The sequence below is a fragment of the Tyto alba genome, unplaced genomic scaffold (genome assembly GCF_018691265.1).
Source record: "Tyto alba isolate M040663 unplaced genomic scaffold, T.alba_DEE_v4.0 Super-Scaffold_23, whole genome shotgun sequence".
NCBI classification, from domain to species: Eukaryota; Metazoa; Chordata; class Aves; order Strigiformes; family Tytonidae; genus Tyto; species Tyto alba.
The window spans coordinates 14350189-14366599 of record NW_024881297.1 but is presented as its reverse complement, the minus strand read 5'-3'; the positions used below and the strand labels follow the sequence as shown (position 1 = coordinate 14366599).

The following is a 16411-nucleotide window of genomic DNA, read 5'->3' as shown; positions in this document are numbered from 1 at the left end:
AAAGACATTCGGGCAAGTGTTTCTGAAGTGCTTCTCGGACATATGCAGCTGTGCATCCTCAGGCTGTTTCTGGACTGAATAAGCAAGCCACTGGAAAGAGAAGAGAAAAAAAAAAAAAAAAAAAAAAAAAAAAGGAGAACTGTTTTCCAGTGGTGAGCTATTACACATCTCGCTTTTCCTCCCCTTGAAAGTCCATATTCAAAGACCAGGGAAACACACCTGACACCCGTTCGCTGCGGTGCCGGTTTTCACCGTAGCGGCAGGCGAACACGGCGGCCGCCTCGACGCCGGGGCCGGGCTGGGCCCGGGGAAGGCGCGATGGGCGCCGGCCCGGCCGCCGGCAGCGTCGCCCCTTCCTGTCCTTTCCCCTCCCCTCCCCTCCCCTCCTCCCCCCGCCCCGCTCCGCGGCCACCAGCGGAGCACCCGGCCTGCCCGCCCCGCGCACCCCGCTCTGCGGCCGCGGCGGAGGAAACGGGAAGGGCCGGCGCGGCCGGGCGCGCAGGTAAAGGCGGGATCGCGGCGCCGCGGCCCTACCTCCCGCGTGTGCGGGGACAACACGGTTGTTTTGTTTGTTTGTTTGGTTTTTTTAAATAATTTTAATATTTCTTTTTCCTCAGTTTGGAGCCGTTTTACGTCGTTAGAGGTAATTTGTGTCCGGGTGGGTGCGGCGGCGGTGCGGAGGGAGCCGCCTGGCCCTGCCCGCCGCCTCAGGGCCCGGGGCCGCGGGCGGGCTGGCCCAGCTGCCCAGCCCTCCGCGGAAGGTATCAACCCTTAGCGCTTACAAGCTTTCAGCCCTGTTAATTTAAACTAACGTGAGATCTACTGGGAATTATCTATATTAAAAAAAAAAAAAAAAAAAAAAAAAAAAAGCAAAACCCCCAAAAACATGAACCCCCAAACTTTATGAAATCAGTGTTTCGCTGACACTTGTGATGTTTGGTGTGGTGTTTTCCTTCTGGAGAGTTTGATTGAAAGAAAGTATCAGCGTTTATTTGGCCCAGCTTTAACTTGTTTGCAAAGTCATCTCTCTGAAAGCTTCCAAAATAAGAAGTAAGTTTACAAATGACAAAAATATTCTTTTATTGGAAAAAAATACGTATGTACCCACGTAATTTGGAGTGCCTATATAATACTTTAGCAGTCTCATGTCTTGCCCACTTTTTTTGCACTAGACTGTAGAAGTTAATATTTTAGATTGCTGTTATGAAATAAGCTTAAAGGGCCCTTTAGGACTGTCGCATCTCTTCAGGCTTTAATTTATTATTTTTTTTTTTTTTAAACTTCCTCCAGGCTAGTGCGCAGAAAGTGCTTTTGTTCTTTGGGACTTCTGAAAATAAGCTATGAAAACAACTGAGTTTTAAGCAGAAGCATACCCATTGGACTCCATAGGTTATGGAGACATGCACACCAAAAAAATTAGTAAAGCTACTATTTACATTATAAACTAAAAATTTATCAGTTTATATCAAGAGTTATCCTGACTCCAGGGAATCCAAATTTGAGATGTTGCCAAAAGTAGCTAAACCTTATCAAGTCAACAGAAGTTCTACTTTTTCTATTCTTTTTCTTTTCTTCCCTTATTGATTTTAACAGTATTTTGAAGGGATTGTCTTGGGCAGATCAGAAATATGTGCAGTATTCTAATGGCAAAGCCTGATGGTGCTTGATGCTTTATAATCTTAATCTGCTGGAGCAGGTGATGCTCTACCATATCAAAACCTAGATATTCTCTTTTTAGTACTCTTCTTGATCTGCAGGTTTTTCAGACATTCTCTTCAGACCACTTTGTCCGTGCTTTCATATCCTATTTTACCACCATTTTTGTGCCAAGATAGTGTGGTGTGCTCACTCTTTGACTGAAATGTTTTCTTCTTTGTATGACATATTAATAAAATTAGCAAGAGAGACAGATTTACCCTGATCTAATAGGGTAGCTGGCAAGTTGAACTGTTCATGCAGGATGTGAGAGATCTCTAGTTCTCAGTCATACCTCTTAGGAGAGTTCCCTAACGTATTTTAAGCTATTATGTAAAAGGTAGTATTTGCACTTCTCTGCTTTTAAAAACAAGTGACTAAAACTACTGAGTGATCTCAACAGACAAAAACCCCTTCAGAACTACACTAAGTAAATTGATCCATTTTGATCAATCGATAATCTGAGGATTTTTAGACTCCTTTTTACCTTCTGATCAGTATTTTCATCAGGTCTTTGACCTGACCTAGTCATTTGACAGCTCATGCATGTTCTGTATACTCTCAGAGCACTACCATCAACTCTGAGTTTGTGTCAACCTGTTCTTTGTGTATCCTAGAATGACATCCAAGATCAGATTATTTGAAAGCAATATTCTTGCTGTCTAATTTCCTTTGTAGTTTTCAGAGTGATGGACAGTTTTAACGACCCTGGAAAATCACTAATGCTTAAGCAGGTCATTAAGAAAGACATGGAAGGAAAATAGGGACACTGGACAGTAGGAAATAATGTGGAGGCAACCTAAGGAGACCATGAACATCAGAGTGTAGAATATAGAATAATTTACATCATATGCCCTTGTCCCCTCTGTGCACATAGGTGATTGCTATTGACTCTGAGCAAAACTATGTTTGCCCATCTCTGCTCAAAGACTGAAGGATGCAAAGAGTAAATCGTTGCACATGTAGCACACTTACATCCAAGTTTTGTTCTGTACTGCCCGTGATTCAACTTCTATATTATAAGGAAGTTACAAGAATTAAACTTTTTTCAAAGAAGTTTGAAGATGAGTGCTCAAGACTTAATAGTTATTACATATTTATTGATCCATTCAGAACTTCGTTTGATAGTGGCTGATGGAGGAGGCTTTTAGGCACTAGTTTATAATGTCAAAATGCAAAAATAACGCAGAACGACTTAGAAGGAGTGGTAGCACCAGGAAGAAAACGGTAACTGTGTCTATCAGTATTTAACTTGACATTGTTACCATTTGGTCACTTTCAAGAAAAAAAGTTTATATATAAACGCAGAAAAGGAGTTTACACAAATAGATCCCCTAATTCCAGGGTAACAGCCTGTCTCTAGCGATGCGTTTTTTATGTTGGAGACAAAACTACACGATAAAACATTTTTTAGAAACATTTGCTAAACAAAGCCAAGTAACTTTCTGGGAGTACAGTGAGAAAGCTGAGCAAAGGGAGCCTGGTTAAATATCTAGGAATTTGGAATTGTTTGTTGCTAATAGCACATTCAAGATGTAGAGTTGTAACTGCTAGTGCCATCCTTCTGATGAGTTGGAAAAGTAATATTCTGTAAAGGGAAATAAAAGGTTAATCTTTAATTCTACAGTTATTCCACAGCAATATGAAGATATCCATCTTAATGCCAATCTGACAAGAGAAAGAGATAAAGCTGACTTATGGTATTGGGGGTTTTTTTGTTCTCTGGAATGATGCTGGGGCAAGGTAGACTATAGCTTCAGACTATAGCTGAACAAAGCTGAACCACCTTCTAATCTTGTATGCATAGATTCTTATGACAAGATTATGGAAATCCCCAGCTCATCCAGTTGTCCAAGGCTGCATCATAGAAATTCTCAAGCACACAAAGAACATTACTAGTGATGATTATAATCATGGAACTCATTTCTTATGTGAGGAGTCCTAATACAAGCAAGTAACCCATTTTTAATTTTTTTTTTCTTGCCCACCTGAGCACCCTGATCCCATTTTCTGTAGTGGTACTGTTGGCATGAATATGGATTAAAAGATCAGCGAAATTGCTAAATATATGAAGCCTCTCAAACCCATTTTCTGGACAAGGATCTACATGTCAAATTAATATCTTTGGAAAAATCCATGTCTATTTCTAATCTGGTCAGTGTAACTAATATAATCTTTCTTATGGTGTAGACTGTTGGGGGTCCCTCCAGGAAAGGTCTTCCAACCCCCCTTTTCTGCAGTTTAAGAGACCTTGAAGTAGCAAATATGAAAACAGTTAAGGAGAAAAAGATTTAAATATAGGAAAGATCAGGACACATGTGCCCACTTGTTCACAGAAGTATTGAGGAACTATGTTTTCTGTGTTGGGGAGAGGGGAGGGGGAGTGGGGTAAAGATGTAATTGGTGCTTATCTTCCAGTAATTTAGTATTTTCGTACTCAAAAATTATCCTGATTTGATAGCAAGCTAGAAATTAAACCACTTCTTGAAATAGTCTTGAGGCAGAAATCTTCATGCCATATAATAAAATATATTTTTCTCAATTAAGGAAAACATTTGCATTGCTTTTTTCCTAGCCAAACAAATTCAGTTAGGAGAAACACAGTTTCATTGTGCTTCCATGAGGATTCAGACAAAATCTTGTTTTGCTGAATTAAAAACCATTTGTTACAAGAGGTAAATGCCTTCTAGATCTTGTGGGATCCTGAGAGGTCAGCATATCTAGATGTTGTGATCTGTGTGGGGGCCTTACATTTTTGCTCTGTCCATAGTCTCCAGGAACCCTGGTTCACTTCTAACAGGGTTCTCTTAATGTGCTGCTTCGCTTCATCTTCCCAGAACTAGAGGCAGTAATTCCATCAAAGTTTATAAGCCATGGTTTTTAATGCACATTTCAATGATTTTTTTTGTTTTTCCCTTGCGCTCCACTTCCTGCAGCTTTATTTTGACTCCATTCACTTTCCCAAATATCCTGGGAACTGTAAAAGAATGACAGAATTTTTTCTTTCCTGATTAGGTACCTCTGCTGTCTCACTACCTTGCTTCTAGCAATGCAAAACTGATGAAAATCAATGAAGGTCTTGCACAGCTTTACGTAATATTGTTTTTCTGTCACCTTTCTGGAAGCCACATCTTACCTTTAGAGTTTCATAATAATATATAGCAAGTTCAGAATGAGTCTGTATTTGACTTGAAGTTTGCAGAGAAACTGCTGTCAGTGAACTAATGTTTTGCTGTGGCTTTGTGTAATGCAGTTGTTACTTAAAGCAGAAAAGCTCACGTGGTGGTTGTGTACTTCCTTCTGAGTTACTAGCATCTCATGCACTTCTTACAAGCTGAGTTGTAGTTTGTGGAAAAAAAAATGATGTACTGAAAAGCACTCCACGTGTGCGGGTAGTACAGGTGCACACATACAATGCTAATGAAATATGTGATTTCTCACTGCACATCACATCTCCAGTCTTTCTACCAAGTGTCAGTATAAATAAGCATTTCTTGCTAAATTGCTTTAATTTCATCAGTATGACTGCAGACTTTTGGGCCTCTGACTTTGCTGCTCATCTTTCACACAGCTCGAATCAAAAGGCTGTAAAGTTACCCCTTGTTTACAGAAGTGTCTTGCCAGCTGTTCGTAAATCATTCCTGATAACCTGTGAAGTAAACACCCTGATAGAAGTGCATTTGTTAAGAAGCTTCAGAACCACTTGATTGTTGCTGACTATACTTTGAAATGACTCTTGTTTGGATGTCAAAATTATGTTGGTGTTTAGCTATTGGGACAGAAGTTGGGAGATTAGAGGTTTATTTAGCTATAAAACTGCCTTTGTAGATTTATTAGAATTAAAAGAGCTGAAAAATAGTCAGGTAGTAGCCTCGAGTTTTCAATTCTTACAAACTTTATTAGCTAATAACCTGACAGCGCATTGCTGGAGTCTTACTGGTGTCAACAGGTGCATTGACAATCTCTGTATATTGGGGAGGATGGAAAGATTAATGCATACATATAAATTAGTATACATGCCCTCAATTTCATCTCCATTACAAAAATAATGCATATGGAAATGTACCTTCAGTTGCTTTTCATGAAAGATAGACAGTTTTGTGGATTGTACTAGTTCTTTCATTAAACCCATTACTGAAGAAAGGATGTTGTTTCCTTTCTTTAAAAGAAAGAAACTAGTTTGACGTCATGCATTCAGGACTGCACTTAGGCATGATATGATTTGTTATTATTTATATGAACAGGTTTAGTTACTCTTCAAAAACTGTGTTTTACATGTTCTGGGAGTCAAGAGTATTCCATACAGATATCCAATTTGTGTTAATTTCTGTATAAACAGGATATTTTTGTATGACTGATAAGTAAAAGCAATTTCAGGTCACAGAGGAGCATTATTTTTTTTCAAAATTTTCAACAAGCTGTCAAGTAAATTATTTTGGATGTTAGAGGATTAGAATTGAGAAGTTTCAAAGCCTTCTTTTTATACAGTATACTTCAGTGCCTAAAGCACTTGCCTGGCTGGTTTTTGATCCTGGATCATACTTCTAAACAATAGTCATTTTAAGTTTTTAAAAAAATATGTCAATTCTTAGAGGCAGATTGGCCTTTTGAAAGTCGTTATATTTAAATATGTATGTAGGTATTTACAGTCCGTTCCTATTGTTACAACCTAACCCTAGGAGGATGATAAAAGATGGTGGACCACTCTCCTATTTTTTTTTTAATTTTTTTTTTTTTTCCCCAAAGTCCCCTACCCTTTTTCTTGTGTAACTAGAAAGCCTTCTGACACTGTAGAGATTAAGATTCTTGCTTTGTAATTTTACTGTGTGAAATAGTTCTTTAATGATGTAATACAGTATCTAGGATATTGTACCAATTAATTTGCACTTGCAGTGCATATGACACAACAGTGATGTGTCTGGTAGCATGCTTTCGCATCGCTGATCACATGACCAAATTTTTTTCTGATTGTCAAATATTTTCATTTGGATATGCTGCTTAAGAGAGCTTGAACCCTCACCCCCCTGCAAAATCAACAAAACAAAGAGTTTATAGATGTCTGCTAGTGTAGATTCTCTTAGTTGCTTAAATAACACAGGCAACTTAATTATTATTTTTAAACTGATTTTTTCTGTTTAAATATTCTTACTCCAGAACAAGAGCTTTATGTCTTGTTAAGGCGTCTTGCACATTGTTGACTTCCATTCACATCAGAGGAAATTGAGTTTCATGCAATACTCCAATGAAATTGTTCGGTATTATTCAGTATTACCTTAAAAGATAATATAACAAAATTTATTATCCAGCCAAAGTCTGAATAACTGCTCATGGTATCCTGTCAGAGTGAATCAGAAACTCAATATTGGACAGAGCAGTAAGTGTTACTCATTTTTAACGTTGCCAGCAGAAATAATAGAACAAATGGGAAGGTACTGCACTGTGAGTTATCTCTGTAATTGGCACTGCCTAAAGCTGACCTTTAGGTTTCCAAAGCATAATGTGTATCTTGGGCACACAGCAAGAAGAGGAAATAATTAAATTGACAGGTTGGACTCATCATTGGAAAAAAAAAAATAATATATATATATATATATAATCCATTTTACATTGACACATAATTCTTTGAGATTCTGGAAGCCATCCAAAATCCATTTTAGTATTTTGAGACAAATGGCTGACACTTTGTAATAATCAGCTATTTAAGGTCAACAATTTAAAACAGTGGCCTACTTGTTCCAAATTAAATTTATTGTTTGAAAGGGAGTTTAGTGTTCAGCTATATGTGCAGAATCTGAAAACAAACTGACCTCCTAGAAGGAACTTGTCTGCATACACAACCGTTTACATGCACATCTCATGATGTTAATAGTGTCATAAAGGTTGATCAGTTCGATTAAATGCATTTGCCATTCTCTAGTAATGTACAGAGTGGCATGTGCATTATCTTATTAAAGTTTTACTTTATGAAAGGCAAGCTGGTTATAAAATGTTCTGTCTGCTGTGACATATTGAAAGACACATGGTGTGTATACCCAAATCACCTATCAGATCTCACTTTTCTAATTAATAAACATTGTGGCAAAATTTTGCTCTAGGCATATTTTGACTTTTACTGCATATGTTTTTAAAAACATGTTCCAAATGCTGGTCTGTCATCTTGTATAATTCTTTATTTCATAACTTAGCAATCATGACAGATTTTTGTAGGTGTACTGCCTACTGAAAAACTGCGTCTTGGTCAATACAATTTATTGAAAAGCAAAGGAAGCATTAGCTGTGTTTAATATCATTCTCAGCATTACACATAACTGAACCAATGCTTTACTATGCTCCAGGGGTGATAAACAAAATACCTACAGCAGGATGAGGTATAGTTCACAGAATTTCACAGTGCTTTTAACAAGAATAAAGCTAAAGCTTAAGAGAATTAATTGCAACATTGAATGTAGAGCACTTTGGATTATCTTTCTTGATCATTTGATTGAAAAAACATTTCCTACACATGCTTTCTCAATACAAGATCAGAATAATTACAGCTGAGTAAATGCCTCAGAAAACCTCTTGTGTTTACACTGAATAAAACAATATGCTAAATTGCCCTTGCCTGTGCTTATGCTTTCTCCCTGCTTGCCCCAGCTGTTTTAATGAATAGTTTAATATGAAAAATGTGTGCAGAAAAAGCTGCTTTCTCTAAGACTTCAGTAATTGTTTTTGAGGTTACCGGTCTCAAAAGACAGTAATTGCTCAAGAAATATCATCATAAAAAGTTGCTTGGACCAGTCATACTGTGGATCACATAGTGTGTGTCCAGCTCTAATTAAAGATGTAATTAAAGATCGTTGGACACTAGTTTAGATGATTTGGTAAATATTATTCAGCTACACTAGCTAAAGCTGCCAACACATTTGGACAATGCGAAATGGGGAAAAGGTGAACAGTTCCTGCGCCTGCTTTCTCAGAGATAGTGTCGGATTTTCACTCGGAGCCTGGACGCCGTGGGCCTGCGATTGGTATCCCCCTCTAGTGCTCCCTCAGCTTGGAGTGAGGCTGCTTTGAGCAGGGGGCTGAACAGGGGACATGGAGGAGTCCTTTTCAAACTAGATTACCCGCTCCCATCCCCATAAAGCAAAATCCTATCAGTGAATTTGCTTCATTCTTCTGGATCTGCCTTTTGTTCTCATTTGTTGTGCCATTAACTCAACTTGGAAATCCTGCTCAGCAGTTCTGCTGGTAGGCCTCGCAGAGGCAGTTGAGCTGCATTAGACTTTGTGGAAACCACTTGCTTGAACTACAGTGATTATCAGCCTTCTGTTTTCACTTGTGGAACAGCACATTCGTTGTCTTAGTATTTGATGTACTTAATTTTCATCCTGTCGCTGCATGCTCAGAGGACTGATCATATCATTTTAACTGACGGCATTTAATTTAACTGTCCAGGTCAGGATCTTGACTGCACTCTGGAGCTGATGGTGTGTTGGGACCCTCACTTCTGCCCGTGCTGGAAGCGGAGCACATAGACCTGGCAATGGGAAATTCCCACAAATGCGCAGCGACCTTATACAGTACGGTACCTTATGGTGGTAACTCAGCTATCTGGAAATAAGATAAGCTTGCAAATGTATCCTTCCCAGGAGACTAAAATAGCTTGGTCAAAATGCAAATAAAATGCTTCAGCAGACAAACCCATTTGTTTAGGCCTAGTTCTGCATGACCCCCTGTTTCACAGGGAGTTATTTGCAAAGACCTTGTCCAGATTAGAAGGGTTCTGCTCTCAAATGGTATTGTACTGATGCAGTGAACCTGTTTAATTTATTAATTACTCATCTGGTATGAAGTGGTAAGCAGCTGCATGTGGAAGTGTGTGGGGAAGGAGCTGCAGTGCAAGGCAGGGGTACAGCACTCCTCCCTGCTGCGGCCAGGACAACTGACTGCATCTGCAAAGTCTTCTAAACAAAGTGGGGTCTGCAGTAGGGTAGAGGGTGCTAACAAAAGCTTAACTAGCTCTGTGCAAAACAATAAATTTGGGCAACTTTTTTCGCCTTGATAAAGAAATGGACAGGAGAATCTTACTTCTTTTTGTGATACAGAATGGATGCGTCGACAGGTAGAAAATCTGAAAAAAGTAAGAACACCAGGGTTTGATTGAGAAGTGTTACTATCTTCATTCTTCTTATAACATTATTAATGAAATAAATAATATCCCTATAGGTAAATATAGAAAGGTGATGATAACTATAATTAAAAAATCTTTTAGCATTTTTACACTAGATCTTGATGTTAAATATGACTTTTTTTTTTTTTTTTTGACATGATGATATGTAGTCTGTTTAACCTATCAATACCAAAAGGACTAAGGACTCATGTGGAAAAAATGTTATTCACTGTATTTTCCCATAACCTCATATCTTCTTCAGTTATTTACACCTATTCACAGTGGATGCAAAACAGTGATAGATTGTAATTATCTCCTTGTGTGAAACAGTGCGTGCATTTTATCATTTACACTTTGCCTGGGTGTAAATTACATGATCAGTCCCAGAACATTCTCTCAGGAGTGGATTACCTGAAGAAAACTTGAAAATGGGGTCATCAAAGTAGTAAATTCATAATTTGAGTGTCAGTGTCCTGCTTTTGTTGAAAACAGTGTCTGTTTTTTTCCACTGTTGGTGGGGAAAACATTGAAAATGAGGGTCTTATTTTAACTACCTGAAGGGGATTATAAAGAAAGGACAAAAGAAGTTATTCGCTGTTTCTTGGTTTGCATCAGGTACAGACAGTTTGCTCTGCACTTATGTCCCAGTTGTGGTTTACAATTAATATTGCTTCACTTTCTGCATACGGAGCTACCCGAGTGCTCCTGTGTCAACACTACAGGAAGCTGTAGTGAGATCCTAAATATCATAGGAGGTAATGTGTTAGTCTCACAGAAAACATAAAGCAGATCATGGGCTGAAGAGAAAGATTGTGCTTAATCACTTCATTATCACCTTTGTTTTGTTCACCCAGACCCTGTTACAGTTCCACATTGCTAAGGGACTGCCTAGGGACAGACTGTACTAAGAAAAGTGCAGGTCCTGTTTTATGTCAGTGCTGTAATTTCTGCGTTCTTTTCTCACCTTGTATTGTAAGAAATAATCATCTTTGTTACTAGAAGTACTTTTGGTCTTTGTTTTCATACCACATCTTGGATTTTGATTTGAACAGCTCTGTTTTTTTTTTTTTTTTTAAAAAGGGGCTTGGTCAGCCAACAGGTGTTGATAAAGGTATGTGAAGAATTTTGCAATGTGTTCAATGCTGTGTCTTGGTGATGGGTAAACTTCATTGCTGTTGCAAGTTCTCTGAATACAAAACAAGGACTTCAGTATCACAGAGTTAAGTAATATGCCCGTGAAGAACGTGGGTGGTTCTGCTTTTGGGAATAACACTGAAGATGAAGATATTTTAGATTTCCTTCAGAGGAACTAGTTGCAATTGAACAGGTTAGTGGTTAGGATGAAAGTGACTGTGAAAACCAAGATAGCATATCTAGAGAAAGAAAATCTTTAAAACAGTAGACATTTGGATTAAAAGAAATCTATAAAGTTAGTATTATTAGTTGAAGTTAGTAGCTGTTAGTTGGTATATGAAGAATTCCCTGAGGAAGACATCTCACTGGGAGTAAAAGAACACAGGGTAGACAGATGGCAGCTTTGAAAAGGGAACATTCAAAAGGCACAGTAATGGTCTGTTTGGTGTTGAAAAGGATAGCAAGATACCAAAAGTATTTACCAGGGCCTTTCAGTGACCTGAAAATCAAAACAGAATTGTGCAAGAACATGGCAGAATATATTGTTAGGAATGGGTATAAAATAGTAATATAAGAATGTTTGGGCAAATTAAGGAATATTAAAGATTCTAGAAGTACTTTGAAATGTCATTTGAAAACGAGGAAAGCCGGAGGAAAGTATAGCTTCAGTGCCTAACAAAGTGAAGAGGGGAGTACTGGGTGAAATAAATGAGGCTGAAAGGTTTAATGCCTTTGTGTTCTAATTTTTCCGTTATTGGTGATCACGTGGTTGCCAGCGTGATCACAAAGCATTCTATATTAACTATTAGGGCAATGAAAATAATAAGTCTAGAATATTTAAAGGAACTACTAAATTGGGATAATGTGATGAAATTTGTAGTAGGCTATCTGTGGAGTTATCTGAAGAACTCTCTGAATTCTTAGTATTTGAAAATGATCGTAGGGTCCATAGGACTCCACATGAATGGAGGTTATCTGGCACAATTACAGAAGCAGAGGAAGGAGGGTCTGATATTCTGAACTGGTCAAACTAATGTAAATAACAAGGAAAACTTTGAAATAGCTTATCAAGCAGTTTAAAAGCCTCCAAAGGTGAGAAGAAACAGCTTGAGCTGTTCTGCTGAAAACATTGTGTCAAAAGCATTCTAATTTCTGTCTTGACAGAAAAGTTCTAATAGGCCTATTAGGGAGAAAAAGTTATGAATTACTGTGATTAGACTGTAACATTCTTATAAGAAAGAAGGGGAAATAAGTGCACAATGGTGTGTTCCTAGAGTGCTCCTACATTATAAATAGGCAAACATAAGTGGAGCATATCAAGTATTATTTTTTACTTCTGTTACTGCTTTGATGCCAGAATGGGGAAAGTATTCTAGTAAAATCTGAGCCCTAGTACTTCTGTGATTCTTGTTAGTGTCAGAGAACCAAGACTCCAAACACTTGTACAATTTAAGACAGGTCCAACAGAATGTTTATTGACTATGACCATAGGGAGAGAACGCTCCCCCTGTGCTCCCCTGTTCCCTGCCAAGAGTGCAGACACCCCACCTATCTACTGTTTTTTGGGGAAAAAAAGAAAGATGATGAAAAAAGCCAGTTGTTTTGATGTTAACAAAGCCAAGTATCCATCCCTGGGACGGATGGACTCCTTAGGTAGCTTGTTAACTGCCACAAGATGGAATCAAACAGAAGATACCCAGACAATATGGAGAGGGGGCTCTTGGTGGAGCCTGTGGGAGCAGCACAGCCAGTACTGTCTTGGCTCAGAAGTGAGGAGCTACAAGCAATCCCAGACCCTCAGCTTTTAGTCAAAAGGAAAGTTCTTTTACTAAAGATAACTTCCTAGCTAGGCCTCTCAATCTTAAATACTAATCTTTTTACCACTTCATTAGTTAAAGCAAAATCTGAGACCTTCTATGAGTGAAAATAATGTTTACCCTTGGAGATCTTGCCAACAGAATACCATTTCCCATAACTGGGAATTCTCTTCTAATATAAGAATACATATTTTTTCTATAGTGCTTTTGGCAAAATGACATAAAACTCTTCCTTTGCATTTTTTATCTGTATTGTGGGACAGTAGAGAAATCTGCTTTATTAAATTTAATTTGGTTATCTCAGGTGGGAAGTACTCCAAAATGCAAAGAACAATAGTATTACATGCCAGTAAAAAGTGATAAACTTATTCAGACTTTTTTTTCCCCCTCCTTCCATTCTAGTTTTAACTTGTTTATATTTGGTCCGTATTTAAATTTCAGCAGGTAGAAAATCTAAGTCCTCATCTGGGGGCCTGAGATTTTTGATTTCACTGCACAATTATCAAAGAATACATAGAATAGCTTAGGTCACACCTCAGAAGCCCAGAAGGTATGTGAAATGATCTTTATATTATAAGCTCTTGCAGCCTTAGCATGCTGTTGGTGCAAGTTACTCTCCTAAATTACTGGTCTGGAGCTTTAAAGTGCAGAGGTTTGCAGAAGTTGCCACTTAATACTAGTAGGTCTAGTATGTCAGTCAACATGAGCCATTGCATCAAGCGATAAGAAACATGTTTTTTCATGAAGTGTGAAAACGAAAGCCTGTTTTCCTTGATCTCTGTACTGCAGTAATTCCACCTCTTCTTTTATTCCCTCTGAAGTTTATAATTCTGTAATGCTTCCAGTTGCCCAGCTGTCCCTTTTAAGCCGGTAGTCTCACCTTGTCCTTGTGTCGTTTAATTAAGAGTACATGTTTTGCCTGGTTAACAAGTACATGCATTCACTTTGGCCACTCAGAAGACACAGCTAACTATTAATGTGACGCTTGCCTTTTGATGTTGTAAACATTTAATGTAGGTATTTCCCCTCTATTGGTTTTTCAGACTCCTCCTGATTTTTCACCAAGCTTGTAGAAACTTTGTCTTTTTAAGATCCTTATCGTTCTCTCAAACTGGGTTAAAATTGGCCAATAAATCATAGCTTACTAAGGAAAATAAGCACAGAATGCAATTCCAGAAAAGTTTTGGGAAATGCTTTAAAATTGTAACAAGCATCAACACTGCAGCTCTATTTTAAAAGTGGTGGCAGAAAATCCAGAAAAGTAGCATCATTTCAGTCTACCAGTTGGAAGATGATAAAGGAAAAAATTACGCAAGTCTACAGCTAAAAGTCTAAGTCAAAGCTGAGGCCTGAAGCCATGTGAAGATGTGTGATAGAGCATATGCAGAAGTGTAGCAGGTAAATACCTGGTTTTCCTGGTAGTATATTGGTCGTGCTTGAGAATCAGGCGATTCACATTCAAAATCTGATGTCATTTGTGTGAGCTGAAAACAAAAATGTTTGATTAGTTGCTTAAATCACAAGGGCTAAAGCAGTATATTCAAAACCAAAAAAGGGTGTCTTATCTGCCTCCCCTTTCTGTGGGGCTTGTCCCAGTCATAACCAAGTGAAGCAACAGGAGAGGCAAGAGGTTGAAGCATAAAAACACAGTTATCCTATTATATCATAGGACAGAATTCCTCATAATACTATAAAGATTAAAAGTTATGTGAAGGAAATGAAAGAGAATAAGAAAGTTCTGACGTTTTAAAGAGAGCTTGAGAGGGCACTTAAAAAGGTGTGTTTTGGGGAGGTCTTACCAGTGCAGTTAAGCAGTTAAGATGGAGAGGTATAGTGTAGAAGAGATGTGCAGGAGGAGGGTACCTGTGCATTGAGTAGATAAAACATGGGGAAGTGTTTTTCCCTTCCTCAAAAATAATATTTCTCTATCCATGTCTGTTTTAACTAATATATAAAACACAAATGACTAGCTAAAAAACTGTTTATTGCCCTGTCATTCTATAGCTTGTTGGCCTAAATATCTCATGCACATGCCACAAATAAAAAACTGTTCAGTTAGCATTTCTCTGGCAAAACCCCAAAGTACTAATGAAATTTTAATTTGTTTTGGCAAGTTGTGCATTTAAAAAAATATTTTTACTGGGGTGTTATGGATTAAATTTACATAGCTACTGGAAAATAGTGATAAAGGGCATGCTATTTTTATAATATTTTACCTGCTTAAGTCTTCTATATGTTGGTTAACTTTAATTATTTTTCCATGAGAATAATAGCTATTTTTTACCACTTGCACCTCCAGGCTTTCTGTCCTTCTTCTGCCAAAATAATTGCCACTTGTAATTCCTAGGTTTTCCTGAACTGTAGGGTTTTATACCTTTATACAAGAGCAGCTTGTTTAATGCCCAACCAGTCTTAAAAACTCTGTTGTCAGGAAATTCGAAGAATATTTTTGGGTGATTGTACTGTTGTCATCTGTTTACAGTAATTTACACTTGAATGACCTGTTGATCTGTTTCAGTGGGATCTGGAGTACCCTGTTAGGTGTAAAATTGTATCTAAAATAATAGCTTCATACCATATTATGTTCCAGAAATTGTATCTGCTGAAGAAATCTGTGTCATAGGATACAGCAGGCCTGTGAAATACTTAAGAGCTCCCTGGATATTTCCATTTTAGATTATCTTGGTCCTGAGTATCTAACTCATGATTTTGTACAATAGACAATAACAGAGCCAATGACACTAGATGTGCTTCACATGTCTGCTAAACACTTTTCACAGCACTATCTTGATTTATTTACTATTTCCTCTTCTCTAATTCAGAGCTAATTAAAGTCTTTTGACTGCTTTAAAGATACAAACTGTTTCTGTGGCTTTTTTTTTTGTTTGTTTGGGTTTTGTTTGTTTTGGGTTTTTTTTGTTTGTTTGTTTGTTTTTCTCAATGGTACTGAGATACCTGGAAAGAAGAAAAGAAAAAACCACAGTTACTTACTGCCTGCATAAACCGTGTACCTTATCAGATATTTGCACTTTTACTTTCTATATGCTTTAGCTCCTGCTACTGATAAACTCAGTACAGACCCAAATATTGCTTTAAAGGCAGTTTCTCTCACCTTTTTAACTGCTATTTGTGTCCCAGGAGGTGACAACTGTGTGAAAAGCAGTAACGTAGAGGGAAATATTCTTTTACTTCTGATATGCGTGTTCCTCATGTAAGTATTACACATAAATATGAAAATATACACCATGGAGTATGTATGTTACATTGCACTTCTGCAGTGGATTGCCTGGCTATTCTGTCATTATGTCCAATTCAGTAAAGAAGTTGCTTGTTCATTGGCTTTTTTATTTCTTAGCTAACGTGGAAGCTAGAGGGATTGCTCCTCCTCCTGCCCCTCCACGCTGAGTATCTTATTGGTATGAGGATTGGGACTTGACTTTAATGCCTGCTAGGTGTTGGCTGTGCTTAGAAGAGAAAATATTACTGGTGACAAGTGAAGGTTTATTCCAATATAGGCAAAATAGCTCAGTGTCCTTTCCAATACACTGTATAATCCATTTTTATGCCACATCTGTCAAGTCTGAGAAAGAAATATTTTCTTACAGTAGAGCTA

At 37.9% G+C, this 16411-nt stretch overlaps 1 long non-coding RNA gene across 1 annotated transcript in view; it reads left to right on the top strand.

Moving 5' to 3' along the window:
* The first annotated feature begins 418 nt into the window (after positions 1 to 418).
* The window catches only part of LOC116962801, a 167912-nt gene continuing 151919 nt past the window's right edge, over positions 419 to 16411 (top strand). The window contains exons 1-2 of the long non-coding RNA XR_004407826.2: positions 419 to 502; positions 9133 to 9257. This is a non-coding gene — a long non-coding RNA (uncharacterized LOC116962801). The remainder of the gene's footprint in view (positions 503 to 9132; positions 9258 to 16411) is intronic.